This window comes from Petromyzon marinus, chromosome 6, assembly GCF_048934315.1.
Source record: "Petromyzon marinus isolate PM22_M1 ecotype Great Lakes invasive population chromosome 6, UKy_Petmar_22M1.pri1.0, whole genome shotgun sequence".
NCBI classification, from domain to species: domain Eukaryota; kingdom Metazoa; phylum Chordata; class Hyperoartia; order Petromyzontiformes; family Petromyzontidae; genus Petromyzon; species Petromyzon marinus.
In genome coordinates this window covers 3442613-3460513 of record NC_133672.1, presented here as the reverse complement: position 1 = coordinate 3460513, position 17901 = coordinate 3442613, and the positions used below count along the sequence as shown (strand labels likewise).

Below are 17901 nucleotides of genomic sequence, written 5' to 3'. Positions count from 1 at the left end.
GTGCGGTGATGCACTGCTCTGCGAGAGTTATGACGCGATGCCAGAAGCAAAATCGCAATGAAAATTAGGAAAAGGAGCAAAGAATGTTAAACACATTTACGAATGATGTTTCACATATGTGCACGCACCCCATATGCGTTTCTGTGATGGTCACAACATTGCAATAACCAACAGAATGGAGTCGGCATCTGATGGCTAATACTGGTGCTCGCTTGGTATTGTCCTTACAGACTTTGGGTTACATCTACTATAAAGAATATGCTGTACTCTTTGGTTTTCTTCGGAGGCAACACAAGCTTCCGGAAGCTTGTGTTGCCTCCGAAACGTCGTGATTTAATTATTTTCTTTTATTTTGTTTTATTTTATCTACGTGCCTTTACCGAATAAAACCAAAGAGTACGAATCCTTGCAGTCACGAAAGCTTCAAATCTATAAAGAATATGCGAATTAAAATGAATGAAAGAAAGCAAAATCTCACTGCCTAAACAACCAATAGAATAACAGTAATGCCCCGGTTTACGTCGGGGATGTGTTCCTGAAACGTGTGACGACGAGAATCTTTACGACGTCAATCGACGATTTACAGGGTGGGTGGTGGAGGCGAAGGCTGAGAGACGACGGATAACGAGGCAGGAACGATGCTGCTGCTGCTGCTGTCAGCGACGTAAGTGCGGGGTTGAGGTGACGCAAATCGGGTAGCTGTGTCCAATAAAGTGACGACGTTTTTGCGAAACGACGTACAAAAAAAAGTGTATTCAGACTCAAGACACTGTTCCAGGCTCTTGAGACTCCATTGAGCCGAGCAGCTCCGTTAGAAGAATGACAAAGGCTCTAAAGTAGTTGGCAGTGGTGGCCGTTTGAGGACATCGCAATATTCAAATCTATATATACACAAACTATTTTTATTTTACCAGGTAAGACCCACTGAGCTATGTAGCTCTTTTTCAGAAGCCACCTCGCCACAAATGATAGTTCAACGAAGTGGCTCATCACGTGGACATGTATAGCAGGCAAATACTCTAAACGTATGTTTCTAAATGTGGATGGAAAAACCGGAGGACGCAGGGAAAAATCCACGCGACCACGAGGAATGAGAGACACGCCGACTCCAAGTATACAGCAGGCGTCAGGTTTTGGATCGAATCCACGGCCTCCTGTACACAGGGCGAGGAAATTAACATCTCGTCACCGCAGCTTCGACGCAGCGTTCTTATTTTTTGAATCTCGCAATATTCGACAGACTCGCCCCGCAACCGTGAAAGCCAGATGAATGCACCCCCTAACAAAACAAAACATGACTAGACGCGATAGACATCAGGGCATTGTGCAATACCAACAGAACCACAATACTCTCACCTGCCAACATGTCGGTGGGGGTGGGAGCAGGAGAGAGGTTGAATTCCTGGCTCCGAATTCTGCACTCCTACGCGCCCTCCCCGTTCTGACTTTCACACGCAAAGGTGTGTGCGGGGTGGGGGAGGGGAGGGGAGGGATTGACTTGACTGAGCGCCCCCCCCCATCCCCCCCATCCAGCCCCCTCGCTGTTAAAATCTCTAGATTCTTGGAGTCAAAAAAAGTTGGTACGATATTCGGCACGAGCGGCGTGATTCGTCTTTCGAGTTCGCGCAAGAACTGTCGTGCTGCCCCCTTTGGTGTTCACCTGATGGGGTGTTTAGTTTGCTGATTAATAACAAAAGCTCCAACCGCCGTCTGCAATGGTTAGGAGGTGGCAGTGCGAAACACAAACTACTGAACCATGTTTACGTTTTATTTTACTACGTAAGGCCCACTGAGCCAAATAGCTCTTTTTTTCACGAGCCACCTGGCCACAAATGATAGCCCAACGAAAAGGCTTATCATCATCGCCATCACGTGGGAATTGCTAAAACAAAAGATCGAGGGGCCCCGTCGGGTAAAGATCCGTGCCGCGGCATGGACAAGTCCAGAGCGGTGCCACGGCTCAGCCAACGAGAAACAACCCTCAAGCAAAGAGTGAACCCTTAAGCAGAATGATGCCGGAGTGAGGTTGGGGGGGGGGGGGTTTGTGCCCACTCGGTAGGGGGGCTGCTGAGCCCCCTCCGGCATCCACCCCAAACCCCAATTGATGCCACGGGGCTGTCTCCCAGGGCCCTTGCCGGGCACACGTTGCTACACCGCTCGCTGCGAGTTCTGAATGGAGATGTCTTCATCTCGTGAGAGTCGGAGGGCGGGAGGAGAAAGGAGGAGAAGAGGATAGAGGAGGGAAGAGGAGGCCTCGACTCGGCAGGGGAGATTGGTGCGATACCTGGCAGGTGTGGGCAGCAGCGGTAAGCCGTGCGTTTGAGTTGGAGCGCATTTCGTACTGCGGGGCTACGGCCATCAATTCATTTACAATGGGGGTGGGGGTGGGGGGACGGTGGTGCGGGGCTGTTTGGTGGTGGGGGTGGTGGGGGTGTGGATGTCAATCACAGTAAGCGCCAGCTGTGCTCGTCCTGGCCACGTGGCCGTTGCGTCGAAGGGGAGCGCTCAATTCTCGCCAGCATCCTGGCGGTCATTTAACAGTTGCAGAGTTTAAAGTCAATAGAGAAGAAGGCGAGGATTTTTTTTTTCTACTTCGTTCCTAACCCCACGTTCGGGAGTTTCGCAGGCTGCACCTTTCATAACACGACTGATGTGCCCCTACGCGTTCTTAAATAACGGCAGATCCCGGTGCAATAACTCTTGGTTAAATGTACATTGAGCGAGGAGAGCGCCGCGGATCGCACGAGAAGACGAAGCATAACAAGGGGTCGCGGGCCACGCGGTCTTGTTACACTTGGCAGGGATGTATCTGGTGATCACATTCTGTTCATCCGATTCAAGGGGACGCCCAGGTGCGACGAGCAAGCGCACACTCGTCGTTCATAACCGCGTTACTGCGAATTGTATCGTATTCACGGCGTAGAATAGTCATCGTATATTAACAATCATCATCATCATCACGAGCGTCAGAATGTTTTCCACCGCGTGGGTTGTCGCGGTTGTGCCGCTGCACGGCGGCCTCTCCGTAATGCGTGCTCGAGTTGTGCCGTCACGCGGCGCTCGGCGCGATGTCCGACGTTCCGCTCCGCGCGCCAGGGTGCTTTAAAACTGCATTCAGTTTAAAGAACCCCGTAACGACTGTGTATACGTCAGTGAGTGTTGAACATATATCACGGGTTTGTTATGGTGTTGAACGTGGCCATCGCTCTGAATCGGCGCAATTCAAGCGCCGGGAACGTCTCTGCTCATGCATATTCACTAGGGCCCAGCTGTCAGTGACGGAAATTCCACATTCCCATAGTTGGCGCCAGTCCATCCAAGGAATATCCATGGTTGACTTTGCCCAATCTATCAACATCACCGCTATCGTATACATATCTATAATGTCTCAATCAGAATTTTTTATTCACACTGGAGGAATCCGAAGAACTATGAAGCTCTTTATCACAGATGTCCAGTCGGACGGGGTGGCGTGTGGGCGCAGTGGTCCACACGCTGTGCTATAAAACCAGTGAAGTGGGTTGGATTCCCGGGCACGGCTAACATCAGTGCCGAGTGATATCTGAACAGGTCCTGCATCACCCATCAAAACATCCTTTACCAACCGGTACTGACCAGCATGGTGATGTATAGACAAACAACCCCTACGCCTGGCATGTCATGTGGTGGGTTAGGTTCTGTAATAATAAAAAAACAACGTGGCAGGAAACCTATATAAGATAAACCAATAATATAAACATGAGATACAACAGAACAGACACTCGCAAAATGTCGCGTAAAACAATCACGTTTTTTTTTTTAATTCTGCACCAGTAACTTTCATAAAGTTGAACCAATATGAAGAAACCTTTGGTTCCGTGGTGGCGAGATGTTAACTACCTCGCCAGGTATACAGGAGGTCGTGGGATCGATCCCAATCCTGACGCCTGCTGTATATTTGGAGCTTGCATGTTCTCCCCGTGGTCACGTGGATTTTTTTCCGAGTCCTCCAGTTTTTCACCTCCACATTAATAAGCATGCGTTCAGAGCATTTGGCTGCTATAGATGTCCACATGATAAGCCACTTCTGTGGGCTATCCTTTGTGGCCAGGTCGCTTCTGAAAAAGAGCTGTATAGTTTAGTGGTGGCTTACCTGGTAAAATAAAAATAGTCGAGTTTAGTTGATTGCAAAGTGGTGTTGTTATTATTAGACATGCGCCTATTTACCACGATCATAAAACGGTCCACTACAACGCGGGGACTCCAAATCAAACCGAAAAATAAGATTCGAGGGCTTGCAAATTATATTCCGACACGCGTCAATCCGTGGCGGCTATACCCGTCGGCTTCCGTACTGCAAATTAAATACCCGCAGAGGCAAACGCACGTGGGGAAGCGATAGGGAGAATCCACGCGTAATATCATCATTGATTTGTCCCCAAATTTGTTTGCTATTAATGCACAGCGCGTCTCGAACTTGAGACGAAAGTTTCACGCAAGAGAACAAATCGTGGACTGCGGCTCATCTACAACATCGCGAGTCCTGTCGATGGAGTACAACTTTCACACGACTGTGGGAATATGAAAAACAAGAAAAAACGCCATTGCGTCGTCGCAAAATCTGCAAACATCGGGTACGTAAAACAAAGATCCTCTATCTAGGTAGCCCATGTAGCGGGCATGTTAATTGTACACTGTGCGTGTGTGGCTGATGATGAAAGGATAACGTGGTCAAGCACAGTATTCACAGTGAGGCGGTGGGCGGAGTGGCGGCGGAGTGATTAGAGCACTCCGACTGAACCCGAGGACCTCTTGAGTTCAATCGCTGGCTACGGCTAACATCAGTGGCGAGTGATATCAGAACTGGTTCTTGCCTGCCCTCTTGTTTTAACCAGCCAGTGCCGACCACGCATTTTTGTAATTCTTCTTAAAATAACTACACGAAACATTTGTAATGTTTGCACTTAATTTGAAAGGATTTTTTTAACAAAATTTCCGCGTGTTAATTTTCTAATGTAATTCATCAAACGGCACTCAAGGGGTGGAGCGCTAATAAAGTGGTTAGTGTCACTGCACCGCGAACTCAGCGACCTGAGTTCGAGTCCCAGCCACGGCTTACATCAGCGGGGAGTGACATCTCAACCCGCTCTGGTATCGCTTCTCCTGCCTCGACTAGCGTGGTGAAGTATGGTCGAACAACACCATTGTGGTCGATGCAGCATGCGGGGGTGTGGAGGAGGGAGGTGCATTCGTCCAGCAGCAGCGGAATTGACAAAGAACTCTACCTTCTTTTCAGAGACGCTTAATTCGTTGCAAGTTTTAAAATAAAATAAAAACGATTGCTACTAAAATACTCTTCTCACCATCCACTGCTCGAAATTGATGCACTCGTGCTCGGCGATGGCGTTGGAGCCACGCAGCTGTAACAATCTTCCAGCAGGGCAAGGCATTGCTAGAAAACCCGGCCCATTTACCGCTCAGGTCGCCCCACAGGAGCAATAGATCAGGTGGCTTGGCCTTCTCGTTTGACCACCGGTTAAGAACGATGAGTGATGGCCCGACAAGACCATCACTCCCCCCCTCCTCCTCGTCATGGCCCACCCACCCCCCACCACCACACACCCAGCGCTGTTTCCATATAACCCCCCCCCCCCCAAGCACACGTGGAAAAGGCCCCCACAAGTCTCCTCTGCGAGCGTTACTCTCTCCGCCCCCTGTGCTCCGTGCGGAGCGCCGGGGTTTCGGCCGCACAACTCCGTCCACGGGGAATCGGCAGAGCCGCTCCCTTCGGTCATCAATTACCCCGGCTAAACGGGCGGGTTTGTTTTGCCGGGCAGAGCCCCCCTCGCCCGGGTGGTCTTGGCTGATGAGAGTGCCTTGTCCCGTCCACCCCCCCCCCCAACCTCCCCCATCACCCCCCACCCACCCTACCCCACCCTCCACCACTACCACCACGCTCAGCACTCCGCCTCTTCTCTTCACACTCTGTCAAAACCTCCAGTGCCACCGTTCACCGGTCAGCCAGCTCACTCACCTATCTCACGCTTGAACAAGGCTGCACATCCTTGTTGTGTGTTTGTATTTGGAGTTTTTGTGCATCTCTCTCTCTCCCCCACCCCGTGGTCGCATAAATTTTATCTCCGGGTCCTCCGGTTTTCCCCTCCACATTTAGAATCAACATCACGCGTTTAGAGGATTTTGGCTGCTATACATTTCCACACATTAAGCCACTTCGTTGAGCTATCATTTGTGGCCAGGTCGCTTCTGAAAAATATTTCTATAGCTCAGTGGGCCCTCTCTGGTAAAATAAAACTGATTAGTTTTAATTATATCCCAATTGACAAGCGCTGGCCCAAAACGCACAGCGGCCAGCAACAAACAGCACTTTAAAAATTGCCATCAATAAGAGTGACCGTATTCTCTGCGTTTATAAAGCACACTTTATTTTACACCTTTATTTGAGAGGAAACGTAGTGTGTGCGTCCTGTAATCCAACAGGTGTGTGCGTGTGCGTGCGTGTGTGCGTGTGGCAGTAGATTGCGGTAATTGTACTTATACAGGGCGAAACATTTGGGGGGGGGGTGCGTCGTCTTTTTCCGGTTGTGTCTTATAATCCGCGCGTTTGTCGAAATCTATATCTTGAAACGATTGAGGCTCCTGTCGAAGCACTTTGGGGAAAAAGAGACGATGATTGGAGGAGGGAGGGAATTCCAAGGTTGGGGGCAATGCGAGGGAAGAAGCAGACGGAGAAAAGTGCAGTGCGGTGGCTGAACGCAGCATGGACGAGACGGGATTTGCTCTGCTGCCAGATGCTGTGAACAGAGAGAAACTTGAATCGATGAATCATGTAAACGTGTCAGGGTGGTGACCCGCGTTTGATCTCCAACCACGGCTAACATCAGTGGCGAGCGATATCTGACCTGCTCCCCGCCCCCCGCCCTCCTCCACCCACATTAACCAGCAGAGACGTCCCGAGGGTGCACGGCGAATCGGAGTGACCGCCCCGGGCCCCACAATTTGGGGAAGGGGGGGGGGGGTGCGTTTCGACGTCACGGTGTCAGATTGAATACTTCCTAGTTTGAAGGCGTCAGTGGGGGCCACCCCCCACCACACATTGGGGTTCGCCCCAGGCCCCTCAACTACCCTATGAGCGGCCCCGCTAACCAGAGTGGTACAGCATGGTCCAATAACCCCCCCCCCACCCGCCCGCACATATCGAACATGGCGCGTGTATAAATATAACTGCACCTCCTCCTCCTCCGTAACTCTGTTCTGCCTACGGTTGTCTCCAATCGAGGACGTCGACCGTGGAGATGGAGCTACCGAATCAGCTTGTATGGCAGGAGCTAGACGGATCGTTGCATGGTAAGATCGCGGCGTGGTGTGGCCTTGGTCCAGCAGTGGATAGCTGCTGCTGCTGTTGCTGATGATGAAGGCAACCCATCCTACCGGAGCATTCCCATGGCCCAAGCCAGCGTACCGCCATGTGCAGTTATCCAAATTATTAAAAAAAACCCGGTATAGTTTATTTTTTTCCCCAGCTAAACATTGTAATCATAACCACGTGTACCCAACCAATAAAGTCTATTTTTGTTTCTGACTGTGTATTTTAATATTTCAATAAGACCCCCCCCCCAACCCCCTCCCACAACTCCGCGACGATGCCCGAGCATGCTCAATGGAATTCGAGCGCAAACCTAATCTTGTTTTGTTTCGCCATTCATACCACCGGTCAATCGGCACCACGCAGCCCGCCCGAAGCGAGCGAGCCTCGTTAGAATGCGCAAGAGCGAGGCGAAGGCCGCGAAGTTTTTTGGCGCAGCGGGAACCCAGCCCCAGACAAAACATCGCTGGGCAGGCAGAGAGAGAAGGGGGGCGGGGGGGGGGTGAGAAACCGCTGGGGCCTCGTCTGCCGTTCGACCGTCCGCTCGAAACTACGAACTGAATTATTTTTTTTTTCATTTTTCCAGGTATGGCCCATTGAGCTGTGTAGCTCTTTTTTTTCAGAAGTGACCCGGCGCACAAACGATAGCTCAACGAAGTGGTTTATCGTCGTGTGGAACGTCTCACTCCTGCCCGGCGCTTGGAAGCCCAGGCCACATTTCCGGCCTCGAAGACCGACACCGGCACACGGAAAAGAAAGGCGAAAAAAAACCAGAACAAGTTTTCTATTCAACGTCGTGTTCAGAGAATGGCCCGCAGAAGCCGATACCGTAGAACTACGTCTTGAGATCTCTTGGACGCGACACTTTCCACAACGTTACAGCGAAGGTGGCCCAGCGGTGGAGCGAGCGGCTCTCAATCGGAAGGTTGCGAGTTCCAATCCTGTTTTCGGTTTCGCTCAGCCCGTCATCGGCCATCGATACAAATCATTATCAGAGCTGGAAAATACCTAAATTAAGTGAAGAGCCACGTTTACATTGATGGAGGAGGGTTTTGTGTGTGTTTGTCTGGTGACCGGGTAGAGACCATCGACTTGCCACTCGTGAGAAGATCCCCGTTTAATCACGGGTGGCGACATGGATTCAAACTGAGGTTCTCGGCGGTGCCAGCTCAGCGCTCTGACCTCGGAGCCACTGCGTCTCCCCGACGCCCAATTTGATTTTACCGCTCGACCCCCCCAACAGCTTTCTGCATACGTGGAGGAGGGGAGGGGACGTCCTGTGGACCCATTCGGCACCAACGCTGCACTCCATCGGGCTGCGAAGGATAACAACGGGGCCCTCGCGAGCGGGAGCCCTTTACTCTCAACAAGAACGTGGAAGGGCCAATTTGGGCATTTCAGAGCTGACACGTGCAAAGCTGTAAGGAAAGAGGCAACAGCGCAGACCCTACAATGTGTTGCTCATGCCACTGCGCCAGGAAGGGTCTCTACTCGACAAAGCTCGGAATAGCCCCCACCCCCTCAACCCCTTCCACCTTGGCTAGACGTTTTGAAAGAAATGGAAGTCCCCCACAATGCATCCCACCACACGCGCTCGAGAAAAGGCCTCTGCTAGAGGCCGCCTCGAGACTAGGACCAAAAGACATTTTTATTGCGAATTCAGGCAAAACAAAAAAAATATGTCAAGAGCCGCAATTGCACGTGGTGGATATGCGAGCCGGCACTTAAAAAATAATGCCAAACCATATTTGTTTTGTAACCTCTTTTTTTAAGAACAGCACACGCACGATGATTTGTAACAATGCCGCATTACAAATCACTGGTGGGCCTTTGAGATGTTGACCGTTGATCTACTTTCTCTTTTTTCACTTTGCAAATTATAGTGCCACGAGGGAGCCGCGAGGCAGCCCTGAAAGAGCCGCAGGTTGCCGAGCCCTTGCTCGAGACTCTAGAGGGTCCCACCAGAGGGTGTCGTGCGCCACTCCTCCACGCTGGCCAGACGTCCTGGAAGAGGCCCAACTATCCGCACGTCACCTCGCGCCGTGGTGTGCCCATTTATACTGCTGGGTGGACAGAGGCGGTGAGACGGGGTAGATTTGCGTGTACTTCTTTCGCACCGTACGTAGGCAGCCGTGCTCATCGGAGATGCCGTTGTTTAGGACAAGAAACTATACGCTTTTTAAGAAAAGGTCACATTTTGTTCCAACTGCCGGACGCTCTCGTCGAGCTGCTGACCCCTGATTTGTGGGGTCCAGTGTGCTCACCACCACAGCACAGAATCGATATTAATCGACCAATTGATCATCCACGGTTAGAGACAGACAATAGATGGATCAATAAGCAGGGAGTTTAAACCTCGGGGTGGCGATACGATGGGCAGCTGCAGTGGAACCAGAGAGGAGGGTAACCGCACGCCAGGATACCCAGCACGGCGATGGGGCAATGAGATCACGCTGGCTTCGCTTACCCAGGTGAGAACTCCAAAACACCAGGGTTGGTCTCATTTGCTAAAGTGACATAGGGCATTAGTCTGCCAGTAGAAGGGGGGGGGGTCGTGGGGGGGGGGCAATACGTGCTGCTGCTGTGTATAATCCCAATTGAGTAATTTGAGGGTCATTTTCGAAGCCAGCCGGATTGTCACGTCTCAAGGCCGCGAGAAACGGCGACGGCCTGGGGACGCCTTCATCCAGCAGTGGATAGACCGCTCGTGGATGACGGCGACCAGGGAATTCGCAAAATCTCGTGGCGCAGCCGTGACGCCACCACGGACATGCCACTCGGTGGCAACGCAACGCCGCGCATTTGTCCACACCCCGTTTATTGTGGTGCATTTGCAGCGTCTGCCAAAACAGTCAAGTCGCAGCAGCAGCAGCAGCGGCAACAAAAACATCAACAAACAACAACGAAAAACAACAGCTTGCATTATTCACAGTGCGCCCATAATGGGACGGACGTCTCGTAGTGCAGAGTCCCACAGGAGGCAAATTGCAATGTGCCACTTTCAAGGGTGTACCAGATATTATTTTTGGCAAAAGTTAAATGTTTGTATTTATTTCCCGAGCGAAAGGGAGTTTGCAACGACGAGTATGTGATAAGCTGTCACGTGATCACATCGTGCCCAATTTCCATGGGATTTTGCAGAATAGCTTGCCACGTCTCCCGATCTCAGGGTTTATTACAGCTGGGACGAGGTCTCGATTAAGTTGATTAATCGGCTGATAAATGTAATCGACAGCTTTAAAATATACAAATATTACACGGGCCCCTGTAAAGAATTATATAATTCCAAAAGACCCCAGTAATTCAATAACTAGTCTGCCACCACTCTCCATACGCACACAAAGATCCCCCGTGTAGCCTACACAAGCCGCCTTTGTCTCCATAGTAGCGATGTTTACACACCGCACCAAGTACTAATTTGAGGCTGAGTCGACCTAGGGGAGGCCCAGGACCGGTTCAGATAATCGTCACCGGTGTTGGCCGTGAGCGGGAATCGAAGTGGGGTCGCCAGGTTCGTAGCGCAGCGCGCTAACTACTTACACACACGCACACACTCATCCGTACACACACGCACACACCAACAATAAACTCTTCTCACGAGAAGGGAAAACAAGAGAGAAACTATTTCATTATTAATGCCCTGGGGATATGTTTTTTGTTGTCGTTAAGAGAGCGCATAACTGAATACCTAAACGTGACGTACAAATCCACAAATGCGGACGCAGTTGTACCCTTATTCAATATGCGTCCAGCTTTCTGCGCAAACCGTTGGGGCGAATGCGACGCTGTCAAGTCTGATAGACGCGGGGGGTAATTCTCCCTGCCTGGCTATTTTTACTGCAATAACAGTTTCTTTGCAACAGACGTGAGCTCAGTTAACATAAGAAGTCAATGGGTTAACTGGATAACAAGCAAACATGGGGGCTTCCTGAACCGTCTGTGTGGGGAGAGTCGGGGGGGGGGGGCGAACCCCCTCTCACAGCCCCTAAGCAGAGTGACTAGAAATCTGCGGAAGCCACCTCTGCACATATACACACACGTCTCTTATTTGAGTGCCATGGACATGATAATGATTCAATTCCACCCAGTCCTCAATCCACCAATGGATATTGGCCTCGCTACCACACCTTACTGGGTGGGTGTTCTGAACCATACTTCACAAAGGCGGTTGATTTAGCGGGCGTGGGGGGGGGGTAGAACCGGTTCTGATATCAATGTCCACTAATGTTGGGCGAGGCCGGAAATGGAACTCGTGTCGCCGGGTTCGTTAGCGTGGCGCCGCGCGAACCGCCGTGTCACCGCCACCCAACTTAAAACAAAAAAAAACTAATAAACACGCTCCAATTTGGCAAGGAAATGCAACTTCCAATTTCCACTTGCACAAAACGTTACAAATCACTGCGTTTCACTCTGTGTGCGCGCGCGCGTTGAGCGTTGCGTGCATGTCGCTTTGTCTTTGTGTGTTGAACCAAAAAAAACCCGAAAAATTCGCGAATTAACGTTGAGGCGTACCATATTCCTTCCAGGCATCGTCGATGCTGGCGCCCAAAAAAATGTTTGAACAGGCTGGACCCGTCCGCAGAACGCGGTGAGACTGCCGGGCGAGAGCGTGCAAACCGCCGACTTGGCAGTATCGGTTACCAATATAGGGCGCACAGGATGGCCTGTCGGCAGACGAGGACCTTGTGACCCCCCCCGGGAACAAGGGGATGCACGCGGGGGCAATCTCGTCGACTTTTCCTTTTCTGGACGTGGGCAGCAGGAGGGCTTCGTCCGGGGCGCTGTGCGAGTAGCGGCGTGGCTCTGTTGGGGTCGCTCGCGGTGTGGGGTTTTTATCGGGTTTATTTTTTTCCCCAGTACGTGGATCTATTTGTAAACTGACCCCAAGCAGCCCACGTCGCCTCTGGCTGTCTGCCAATTATCGCATTTCCCCTGTCTGTCAGGGTCTCGCCTCCACGTGATCTCTGGCTTCCTTTCAGCGCGCGCGTGCGGGATTTTTTATTTTTATTTTTCTTGCTGCGTTCAATCTCAGATGTGCGTGCTGGCACGAATTTGAATAATACCGTCATAACTCTCAAACGCCAAACTCCGACTTGAACCGCAACTCGCGCGCGTTGTCGACGTCTTTCAGCGAAACTGAGCCACGCTCGCCACACATTCCTACCGATCCCTGGATAAATAAAGACTCGGAAGAGACGATATATTTTTTTTGTCCTTCCTGTCAAGATCTACAGCGTATCAGTCGGCGAACAAGCGTCGGCTGTAAAACTGTCGGCCGTTATTTAACCACCTAGCAGGCATAACAGAATCACTTACGTCGCTTTTTCCTTTCTACTTGTATTTCCCCAACGGCTAGAACGAGGAACCCGTGGATTAATGGAAACAAAATGAACATGCGCACGCTACCGTTGGGCGCAAACCGCGGGGACAATGCGAAATGCATGAAGTTCGTAACTTTAACCACGCAACGAGCCCAGCCGAGCCGAGCGGGTGGTCGGTCGGGCGAACGTCACTGGCCGGTGCCTCCGGGCACTCCGAACGTAGCGCGTTCGCCCGGCCTGGCCCGGCCCGGCTCTCGAGTTTCCGCAGCGAACGAACACGCGACGGGTTCATCGCTCGAGTGCAGCCAAGAGGTTGACATCACGGCCGCCCGCTGTGCCGGCCGGGCCACAACGCGGGCCACACCACGGCTCACACCAATGGCAACACCACTAGCAATACCCACCGGACACACCACCAGCCACCAATTTCGGCCACCAATTTCGACCACAATACCGGCCACTCCAACCAGCAGACGCCATCGGCCACCACCTGTGGCGCAGAACCTCGACCTCAGCAGCGGCCAAACCCAGCGGCCGCCAAAGATAAAGATCCCCCGTACAGCCTTAACAGACTTTGCTTTTGTTACTGCTGTTCAAGAGCACCTACGTGGGCCAACAGGGCACACGAAGGGGCCGGGTGCCCGGCACCACGGCCGGCCGCCGTTGTCCCCCTAGTGGCGATGTTTAAACAGCGCACCGGGTACAGTAACTCATTTAAGGCTGAGTCGACCAAGCGGCAGGCCCAGCACAGGTTCAGATAATCGTCACTGCCGTTGGCCGTGAGCGGGAATCGCGCGGTAACCACGACACTACTAGGCAAGCGATCGAGTGGCACACCTTAGTATAGGCACTGTCGCATCGTTGTTGTATCTCTGAAAACGGTGCTGTCTTGACACCGACATCTTTATTTGGGAAGGGTAAAGGCGCAGCCCTGCAATTGTTTGCTTGCATCACCGCTGGTGGAGGGGTTTCCGCTGGAGGGAGCTAACAAAAGTCCCCTCCATAGGGTCATCGGCCAGCACTTCCACGCTGACCAGACGTCTTGCAAGGCGTCGGTGTACCCAAACTATACCCCACCACAAGCAACCTGCCCATCGACTAGCTATATGGTGAACCCATTCACGCTGCTGTGAGTGGGTAGAGGAGGCGGAGGTGGTTTAGGGGGCGTGCACCATTGTGTCAACTGCCGCGTCGCTAGGTGCAGCTTGGCTCTGATGGCATTGTCTTTGAGTGAATTGAGTGAATGATCAACATACGCAAACATCATGGATATATCGAGGGCGAGCCACTGCCACCGCTGGGAGATTCGAAGCGGCGACGTCTGGATGGCTGGGTCCGGTGTGCGAACCGTGACCCCACGGTGGCGAGGAGACGTTAAATACCTCGCTTGGTATACAGGAGGTCGTGGGTTCGATCCCAACCCTGATGCCTGACAATTTGGAGTTTGGGTGTTCTCCCCGTGGTCGCGAGGATATTTCCCTGGCTCCTCTGGTTTTCCCCTCCACATTTAGAATCAACGTGCGTTTCGAGTATTTGGCTGCTATACATTTCCACGTGATAAGCCACTTCGTTGAGCTGTCATTTGTGATAGCCAGGTCGCTATTGAAACAAAATAACTACATCGCTCAGTGGGCCTTACCTGGTAAAAATAAAAAATAAAAATTGTTTATAGTTTAGTTTAAATTTAACTTCATCTAGAGCGGGAGAACCAAACACAACGAGGGTCGTTTGTCACGAGAGAAGCGACGATTCCTCGGCTTTGGCTCGAGACGAATGGAGGGTTGAATGGTCGACTTATGAACGTAAGTCTCACCCGGGGTGAGTGTTTCGAGGAGAGTGCATACAAAAATACATCACGCACACGCGCGCGCAGAATCAACAACAACAACCAACAAAACTACTCTCCGAGAAATGAAAACCAAATATTCTGTACAGGCAAACAGGCTCTGGGTTACCAGTCGTTTTCGTTCAGAGGCACAAGCGTCAAGGGATGTTTGTCTTGCTGCAGTGAACTCCCCGAAGAAGGGGGGGGGGGGGAACCCACACGCAAGTAAAATAGCCGCTCGCTTAATTTATATTTCCATTAGTCTTCAGGTGCCAAGAGAACACAAGAGTCGTCGTTTGTGTCAAACCATTGCCAAAGCAATTATTGTTCCAACTACTGGTCTAATTATGGCTAATATGAAAGAGCAAGTTTAACAACTGTTGAACAGACGTGAACGGAATTTTTTTTTTTAAATATCACATCACGTTTCGGATTCGTTCATCTTCGCTCGCGACGGTTTGTCGAATTGCGGCGGTCGTCATTTATTATTGTAAAATATCTTGGGCAAAGAAATAAAAATACGGCGGGGTCAAGAGCGCGCCGCCAGTCCGTTACGACGCGCGTGTTTATTGAATGCGTGGAATTCATTACTGGTGCCAATTCACGTTGAGTGAACTGTGGAATATCGTGAGCGTCGGAGGGCGGGGGTGGCGATTTTGTTTGCAACAAGGACTCGAGATGTAGAGACTCATATAAGGGCCCGTACAAGCGGTTGGTTTCCAAGTGCAGTCGCAGGATGATGCAGTAGTTACTAGCTTTCCTTTCTGGCAGTGTTTTCTTTTTTTTTCAGATAACTTTTTTCGTACTTAAGCACAATGTAAAGAAAATAAACAACTGCCCGGAAGAGGAGAAACGTTTTTTTTTTTTACACGACCATAAATCACCGCGCTATACTGCAAATACTCAATCACACAGCTACAACACTCAATACGTTAACCCCAAAACTCGCCCGCGACACCTTTGGAAATACACAAGCGTACGGAGAGTAGAGTTGGTAGGGCAATGGTTAACACGCCGCTCTATGAAACCAGATACCTGGGTTCGATTTAAGGCGATGGCTGACATCAGTGGCGAGTGATAGCTGTACCGATTCTGGACATCACTCCCCCCCCCCTCCTCCACTTCCTCTGCCCCCCTTCACCAACCCGCATTGACCAACAAGGTGAAGTATGGTTTAAACAACGGCCTTCATCCAGCAGTGGATTGTCAAAGGGCTGTAAGTCCTGACCATTTGATTCAATTATAACTCCTAAAACACAACGTCAGTTGTGACTGAGTCGCTTGTGAAAATCATAATTGTGTTCTAATGGGGGTAGAGATCGAACATTTGGCATGACCGTAGTTAAATCTTTGCTGATCGGATTAAAAATACTAAAAGCATTTTTTTTGGGAGGGGGGGGGTATTTGCCCTCCCCCAAAAAAGCCACTGTGTGGCCGGGCGTCGATTGTCTTCTCCGTCTCGTGTTCAACACTTGAAGCATTTAGATCTCCCAACTCTGGTGAACCAAGTAACGTGCCTCCCAAGGAGTCTGACACCAAAGCCAACAGAGAGCAGACGAAAGCTCGCCACTTGTTTACTCGTTGGCCGCGACCACTCGACCGCACAGCCTTAACCATCTCCTAAAGTTTTCTTCAGGAATATAAAATTACAGCTCTCAGGGACAGGTCGTCAAGTCCCCCCTAAGTTACGTGTTTTTTAACTCATGATAAAATATATGTATACATTTACAACATCATCTGTACGGGTTCTTCCATTGTATCACTCCCACAACTACAAATGCCCTTTAAAAAAAAAAACACAAATCTGGTAGCAATAAAACAAAAAAATCACAGCTGGTTACACGATTTGTCAGGGACCTTCTGCCGAGCAACAACAATGCGTTGGAATTTTTTTTAATATTATTATAATATATATATATTTCATGGGACCTCCTTTGCCAGTACCAAAATATGAGAATAGGTTTTTCAAAACACCTGTTTTGTTGCCAGATAAAAGGGGAAAACCTATTCTCATCAAATACATTTTTAAAAGCAAATCCTTTCTTGCGCCGTGGGTCGGCAGATTGGTTTGGGGCCCAACAGCGTCTTCAATCCATCGTCCGCGGACATGCATGGGGGGGGGGGGGGCCCGCACGGGTTACCGGATCCAACTTCAAGCCCCCCCCTACCCACCCACTCCCCGCCACAGCTCGTCCGCTACAAGGCAGCTCACGTTGCGAGGCGCCCTTGTATTCGATGGCGCAGCGCATGAAGCCGCCGTGCGCTCCAGGTGCGTGAGCTGCGCTCGGCGTGAACGCGCGGAGACGGATCGAGGCGCAGAAGAGGTCACGCGGGGCCTCGCTGTTCCCTGGACGAGGCAGCCGAGGCAGCGGCATCGCAGAGAGGAGCCGCCGAGCGCTGGGGGTCAGACGTGAGCAGATGGTTGCCATAAATCTCTGTGTGTCGACATTGGCCCCGGATCCCCGCTGCGATAGTTGGGGGGGGGGGGGGGGTGCTGGTGACCACGAGACCCCCCACCCCCACCATGCCCCCCCCCGTCCGTCCATCTAACCCCCCCACCCACCTCCCGCTTTGGGCCGGCACGTTTGCCCTCTCGCTCGCACCCCCACCCCATCCCCCCCCCAGATTTCCAATGCCGGGCCAGGTCCCAGTGCGGCTGTACTTGCCACCTGACCAAACTAGCAGGGCTGGAGCGAGGCGAGGGCTTCCAGAAAAGAAAGACAAGGACCTCTGTGTGCGTCAGCTCCCCCCCCCCCACCCCCGCCTGTGGGGACCCCAAACCAATACAGAGCCTCCACCCGCCCTGGCAATTAACGGACACGCACACGAAAAAAAAAACCTTTACGGGATCGTCAATTAGAACGAGGCGGAAACCGCCGAGCTATTAATGGTGTCCAGAGCAGAAATGACTCAGTGTATGTGTGTCAGGCAGTGACATTCACTTCGACCGGGACTTACAAGTTGAACGCCAGCGTTTTCTGGATTCAGGGCTCCCAGTGACTTTTACTTCTCTTGGCCGGGGCAGCAGATTTCACACCAGCGGGGTTGGGACAGGAGACTTGAACAACTGCGCGTGGATTCGGTTACCTTACCAGGATGCGCGATAATTCATGGCAACGCCAAATTACCACGATATTGGCGGTCACTTCATTAATTACGTCGCCCTCCCCCCGTCTCTTCCTCGGCTCCCCCCCCCCTCCCTCATGTATTTGCAATTTGTGTTGCAAGCGACAAACCTCGTCGCGTTGAGCGAGAGCGACCGCGGCGTTGATGTCGTCGTTTGCGCTCCGTAAGGAAAGCGAGTGGTGTTTTTCTTTGTTTTTTTGGTGTGTGTGTGTTTTTCTTCGCCGCGTGATTAACGACCATTGTTCAACTTTCCCTTTCTGCCTTTC

General features: G+C 51.4%; 1 protein-coding gene across 1 annotated transcript in view; it reads right to left on the bottom strand.

Annotated features, from left to right (window-relative positions):
- The window catches only part of SLC25A21 (solute carrier family 25 member 21), a 140083-nt gene that overhangs the window by 75663 nt on the left and 46519 nt on the right, over positions 1-17901 (bottom strand). The window lies entirely within an intron of this gene.